The sequence below is a fragment of the Poecilia formosa genome, unplaced genomic scaffold, assembly GCF_000485575.1.
Source record: "Poecilia formosa unplaced genomic scaffold, Poecilia_formosa-5.1.2 Scaffold145, whole genome shotgun sequence".
NCBI classification, from domain to species: domain Eukaryota; kingdom Metazoa; phylum Chordata; class Actinopteri; order Cyprinodontiformes; family Poeciliidae; genus Poecilia; species Poecilia formosa.
Window position 1 is genome coordinate 1548828 of NW_006800084.1, and position 7280 is coordinate 1556107.

Sequence of the window (7280 nt, forward strand, 5' to 3'; positions counted from 1 at the left end):
AGAGACAAAATATCAACAATAATGATATTATTTTTATTATATTTATTTAAACCTGTCCAGTAAAAATGAAATCAGTAATCCAGAAATAATCCTGATGTTTTTCCAAAACAACTTTCCAGCATCAGTCATTCCAAATAAATTTGACTGAAATTAACGAAAAAGGTAATAAAAAATTATGCCAAATTGCATCTGTGCTAACTTAATGTAAAGAAAAAATAAAAATGCGAGTGATAAAAAGCAGAATCCTCAACACTAACCCTAAAGCATTGCGGTTGTAATATAATTTGATGGTTTTTTTTATTTATTTTTTATTTAATTTTTTTTCATTATGACAACAACGGCGCCATGACAAGCATTATGATGACGTGCTGAAGAAGGCGTGTCGGAAAGAGAAAACACTGTAGGCACAATTTCAAGGCGTCAAATTAAGAAGTAAAATGTCTTTAATTTCTTCTATTTGACATGTAAATATGTTTCAAATCTATATGTAAAAGTGAAGCACTTTTAACAAATGAAGGTAACAAATAGTTACTTGACTGTGCTGTAAAACTGGACTATATGCCTGGAAAATGCATAACACCCATTTAAGGAACTTCCAAGCAGATTTTCAGTCAATAATTTCATTTTTATACAACTCACTAAATCAGAAACACATAGTCAGAGTAACCTCTACCATTTATTGTTAAATGACAAAAACATGAGCACCTTCTGTCTTCGGACAGGTTGGAAAAAAACAAAAAACTATTGGTTTTTTCTTTAAATAAATAAATAAATAAATAAACATCCAGCATGAATCCATCATTCTTGTTCGACTCTGAACTCCCTCTCGATGCAGCTGCTCTGCACCGCTGACAGCGTCCAGCAGAGGGCAGCCTTGTAACATTTTTTTCACGCCTTTTCTTTTAGCAAATATAATTTACTAATTTACTAAAGCACCGGTTCTCATGGTCAGTGGTTGCTGAAAAATGTTAAGAAACTTCAGCAGGGCATATATACACTACTACAAAAGCAGAACATAAGTCTTTTAAATTTAATGATTAAAAAAACAGATTCATGGTGGAAATGCACCCATATTCAGGCATAGGAGAGGGAGCCTTAATTCGACATTTTATTTGAAAAACTTACAGAGAAAGAAGATCATGGTTGAGAGTCATAATTTTTATGAAATTAATGTCATGTTTTATATATATATTTGCTGCACCATAGTAGATTTGGATTGCATGAAAATGCATCAAAACTTTCTTCCTTAAAACTGTCTTGGTGTTTTTGGCAAATATGCACAGAAGCAAGTTTAAAACAATATGATGATCTCTGATAATCTAAGGAGTCTGCATGGTTCTTACCTGATGAGAAGCTCACAAATGTATTCAGGATTCCAGGTATTTCTCCTGGTAGTTCAGTAATTGTTGATAATTATGGAGTTCAACAAAAACAAAAGTCTAAAATGTCACCTAATTTACTAGTACTAGAGTTTATATTACACCTTATTTGTACCGGTTGTTGCTCTAAATCCTGTTTTGGGGATTCAAGTTCTTTTCATAACTGAAAAAGAAAAGTGGACAAAGATCAAAAACTGCAGAAGTACAAAGAGAAGCAGAGGCCAGGAGCTGTGATGCTTTCTTGGGCTTCACTTTTGTTCTTGTTGTGCCCTCATGATGTCCCCAGTGCTTCTATAAAAGCTCCTCACTCTGTTTTCTATTCTTAGTCAAGGCAAGTCAATACCTCCCAGTATATCCACTCTGCTTGTGGGCAGGCAAGCAAACGGTGGCAGGATCTCTGTTTGCTTGTCTTGCTACCTTTTGTACTCATTATTCTTGATTCAGTTGCTTACACCTCGACCATAAAGCACAGCAGAAGACATTACACTCGACATTTAGGAGTTTCGTTGACCTGAAAGATTTAAACAGCAGTTGAGCAACACATACATAAAATACCTGTAACATAAAGGTACTGTCTGCTGAGATTTTTATGAGATTTCTTTTCTGTACTAAGCCACTAAACTTTTAGGGACTAATATTTACTTTCAGTCTCACTGTCACGAACACTCGTCTTCTTTTCAGTTTTGCTTGCAGGTTTAGACAAATCTCTGCTGTTGTTTCCTGTTTTTCTGCTGCTACAGAAAGGGACCAGAAGCTCCAGACTTTGTGCCCCATACCAAACAAAGAGACTCTGAGTCCTACAGCCTTGTTGTCGAGTTTTTCTTTCTTTCTTTTTTTTAAATCCTCCCCTATCATTTGGAGCCTGGATTACAGGTTTTCAGCGTATCTGACATAATGAGAGTTTCAGACTAATACCACCCTTCTCCATCCTAATACTGCTGCCAAGCTGCCAGCAGGGCATCTGAGTAGGGGGGGATCTGGCGTTAAGTGTATCCATGAGCAGCGCGTCGCCGGTTTATTTTGAAAGCCCCTCCTCCCTGACAGAGCGGACAGAGTGCCCTGTCATCCTCCTCCAAAAGCCCCTCATTAGAAAATCTGCAGAGCAGACAAAGCTACTTGAGACAGCAAAATGGTCGCTGCCCACATGGAGATTTAAATGAGCCATAAAGAGAACACAGGTCTTGTATTATGTTTTTTTGGATTGTCTTCTGGGCCACCCTCCTACAAAACCCCTGCCAATCTGAGGCACACTGAAATCATGAAGATAAATTTGCCCAGACTCCCACATGCTGCCACGTGTATCCCTGAGATAACTGTATGAATAAACAAATGTATAAAAGACAAAGAAGAAACCAGGAAGGAAGAGGAGAACTGGAATGTGAGAGTCGACATGTTTTAAGGTGGCAGGTTTACATTGTGTCTCTGATGGGGACCAGGCTTCACTATGAACGACTCATCACCTGATGCCATCCATTGTTACTCATCATGGATTTCCTGAAGTGGCTGATTACATGACAGTAAGCCTCTCAAGCCTTTTTTTTTTCTGCCTGCGAATGAGCTTCCATGGTAACTGGTAAGGCCTTGTTTAATGATGGCAGCACATTTTAACACATCACTGTCCTGCTCATCTCTTAACATTGAATCACGAGGAGCCATGCTGCTATCTGGCTCTACAAACATATGTCCTTTTAAAAAAATACATATATAAAAATAGGTATTTCAAACTTCCTGTAACTCAGGATGATGTGCTGCCCTGATTTATTACTTGTCTTCCAATTAAACATCAATTTCATAAATCTTAGGTAAGACGTAATTGTAACCACTTACAGGAAAAAGTGCATACATTTTCCATTTACACACAGTAAATGTTCTGCCTGGTACTTCATTTATTTTTGGGCATAAATGCAAACGAAACCAAATTAATTTTGCTCGGAAAATGTTTAAATATATTTACATGTCCAAAACAATCCACTGCTTCAGGTGGAGATCATATCACACTTCTTATTGTATCACAAATCAGACATTATTATTGTTTTTAAAGCAGTTTGTTGTTTTTATATCAAATCAGTGTTGATAAACTCTGCATACATCTAAAATAGTTGTTTCTCGTATTGTACAGTCTAAACATAAGTTTGTTTTTGTTGTTTTTACTAATTGTTTTAGTTATTAAAAGTTGAAGTCTACACTCGCTTCAAAAATTTGGTTGTTGTATTTTTGTTGCTAAACAAAATGAAACTGTTTCATTTGACCTTTTATTTATTTTTTTAATTTAATCAATTACTACTAATCATCATTTATCAATAAGCTTTGAATTTCCACATTTTTATTCGCTGATCTTACAGTGGTGAGAGTTGGTTGTCCTGGATGTCCTACAAGGACAAGGATGCGTTTCAATTAATAAACCTATTTAGATAAATAAAGACATGCTTTAACAGACATGCAATATTTTATAGCCTCTCAACAGGATATGCCACCCTGGGCAGTGAGTCATATCTCCCAAGTCAAGAACCATAAGTTCATTGGAGTCCACTTTCAAAGTTTTATTTCTTTTTATTTTCAGAGCCCAATGATTTATATATCTTGTACTCTAAATGTATTATTTGTTTCCGTCACATATGGATAGTGAGTTTAAAACATTTCACAGTAACATCTCACAGCAGCTGGGTTTGAAGTGCCTTGCTCAGGGTCATGTTGACATTTTTCGCAGAGGGTCGGCGACTTTGTGTCTCCTTGTCTTCCAGGACTCAGAATTAGCAGCTTAAAGGGGATTAAATTTGGTCTTGTTAAAGTTTTAAATCCTAACTTGTGACTTTGCTCAAAACGCTGGAGTTACGTCCCAAGAGCAACGGCGTAACTTTGATCAGAGCTGCTGGGATGAAGGAGTTTCTCACAGCATCCTGTCTGAGACCAGAGAGTCATGCTAAGATTTTGACAGGCAATTTATTTGAAACGAGAGGAAATGTCGCCATGATAAGGAATAGATTTTTGTCTGCTCCCACTTCACATATGGACTTTTTTCTGTTTGTCTATCCCAATAAATGACTGAAGTTTCATAAAGTGTAAAACAAATAAAAAATCAAGTGGTAATAAAACTTTTATTTTTCTTTCTTCACTTCAAAAACCATGACTATACTTACTTAAAATGCTCCTTTACAGTGAACAAAAGTATCTGCATTGGTGGTTCGTTCTAATTTCATCTACGCCAAAACAAAAATTTAAATCTTGTTTATGTTATGTCCTCCAAATGAAACGGCAACAGATTTGTTTGTGAGAAACTCGACTGTTGCTGTTGCAGACGGGCGTCCATGTTGGCGTCGCTCTGCAGTCCCACTGTGTTTCTGGACGTCCACCTGTCTCTCAGTGTCGAGGCCACTTTGGGCCTGTCTGCCAGCTTGTGGACATCTGCTTACTTTCTCCTCCATCAGTCGCCATGGCTGCAGCTCCCCCCAGTCCTCAGAGCATCCACCACAGCCCCTCCCCGTGCCGTCCGGCCCTCCCCGCCCTTCTCTCGTGTTTCCCCAGACACCAGCTGTGAACCACTTATGCTTATCCCGCCTGCAGCCCACCTTATGCAGCTCGCCCCCAAAGAGGCGAGCGTGGACCCGGACCGCAAACGTTTTATTCAAATATGCACCCTGAGATCTGTTTCCTGTGGAAGTAACAGATAACTCAGGTTTAAATTACTGCTTCAGTTTGTCCTTCTGCTGCTACGATAGAATGACCTTTAGCTTTGACCTTTTGCTTATCGCCAACAGGATTATATTCTCTATCGAAATGCTTCTGTCGAGCAGCGTTTCAATAGCATTACATGGATGTCTGCTGCAATACCTTCGATTCCTGTGCGCTCATTAAATGATATTGGTAGGGTCAAACTCCCTGAGTTAAAATGTCGGCTACATGCTGTCTCAGCGTCAGATAACTGGGTTCACGGTTGACCTGGATTGCTAATTTTAACGGATTCAATGTTATTATTGTTCTTTGTTTCTATTCTTCTTCAGTAGACAGAAGGAATTGATGCGATTTGTTTAAAATCCTTCTCTTTCCCTGTTGAAGCATTTGTTTGAGCGTCTGTTTTACGTATTTATTGATTTATTGATTGGTTTTGAGTGGCTTTCCTTTGTTTACAGCCTCACCTTCATTTGTTGTAGGTTTAGGTGTTAAAAACTGTTTTGTTTCAGTTGCAAATGAAATGAAGCTGAAGCAGCGGTGACTTCTGTACCTTTTTAGATTTTCTTAATTACATAACAAGCTTGTAATTTAGCGTTTCCTTCTTTTTTCTTTTCTTGTTTTTTTAAGTCCCGCTTAGTTGCAGCTCAAACCAAGTTTGGTTCTACTGGAGGCTTCTTCCTGTTAAAGGCGATTAATCTCCACATGCCTGCTCAAATTGAGGGATTTATGCAATCGAATGTGTTTTCTTTGATAACTTCTTAATTAAAGTACAAATATTGTCCATTATCTGCATCAACTTTGTAGCATTGTCATTTTACCTTGGGAAAAGCGTGAAGGCTTACATGGAAAAAATGAGTGGGCTAAGTATTAATCCTTGGGGCATGCCATAAAAGATGAGAGAATCAGTTGACACATGATATGTTCAGCCAGATGAACCTGTGGAAAACTGTTTTTGGGGAGTTGGTCTGAGTCAGCAGCTCAGTGTTACTCAGCGGTGATGATTCTGCTGTGAAGCCAGGAGGATTTACTCACCAGGTTTTTCATTTACATAAAAAAATGATGATGTGTTTCCTCATAACAAAGTCTGACGAGCAACAAGGAAACATGGAATCAGATTCTGGAAATTCCTGGAGCTTTTTTCCCTTCCAGGAGTCTCCAGGAAACGCAGCGCCCAGCTGAGAGCCAAAACAACAAGATTTGCTTTCTTCCCGCTTGATGCCTCCAACCCCACAAGCTTCACCCTGCTTCAGCTCGCAGAGGGAGGTGTGTAGCAGCCCGTGATCAGAGTGAATTAGAGCTATGTGTGACATGCAAAGGAGAGGCTGCAGAATGTGACAACAGCTGAGTTATAAAGTGAAGCTTTCCTGCCTGAGGGGAGAGCAGACGATGACAAAGAGGCCCCAGCCTGCTGCTGTGAACAGTCAGCTTCTTTTGTAGCCTCTTTAAAACTCAGACCTGCATGTGGGCTGTAAGTTAAAGCTACGGGACTCAGGCATGTTAAAGGAGAAAGGTTAATTAATGACGAATGATGATTACCGTCCTACAAATCAGATTAGCTCTCGACAAAACGACAAAAATCCTCACATCTGCAGTGGAGGACATCTCAGAGGTAATGTTGTAAAGCATAAAATTAGCAACTGCCGTCAATTTTCATGAAAAAATTTGGATTTCGATATGAAATGACTTCAGAAAAAGCAAAATTTCACCAATTTTAGCAAATAAACATAGCTTGTTATTGAAAATTGTGAAATTTTTAAAAGGTTTCTCAAAACTCAGTAAACACCACATACCTAATGTACGTTAATCTGAGTTTAAAAACAAAAACGTGGTTTATTTTTCATTCACTCAAATATCTTCCTCAGAATAAGAGAACCTTTTTTTTCCTTTCATGATCTTCAGGTTTTCACATTGTGCTGTTTCAGCCCCACAAATCATTTTTAGGCAATAACTTTCCTGACACAAGAGTTCATTTGTTTTGCTTTGTTTGGCTCACTGTTGCACTTCTTGCCACATTTCAGCCCATATTAGGTAAGCACTGTAAAGCGAACATCTCACCTTTCTTCCCCCGTGTAACTGACTGTGGAGCACAAACAGATCTGAGGTGATACCGCTCTCACATTGCCAGCACACACATTTATTTCTCTCTTTCTTTCTTTCTTTCTTTCTTTCTTTCTTTCTTTCTTTCTTTCTTTCTTTCTTTCTTTCTTTCTTTCTTTCTTTCTTTCTTTCTTT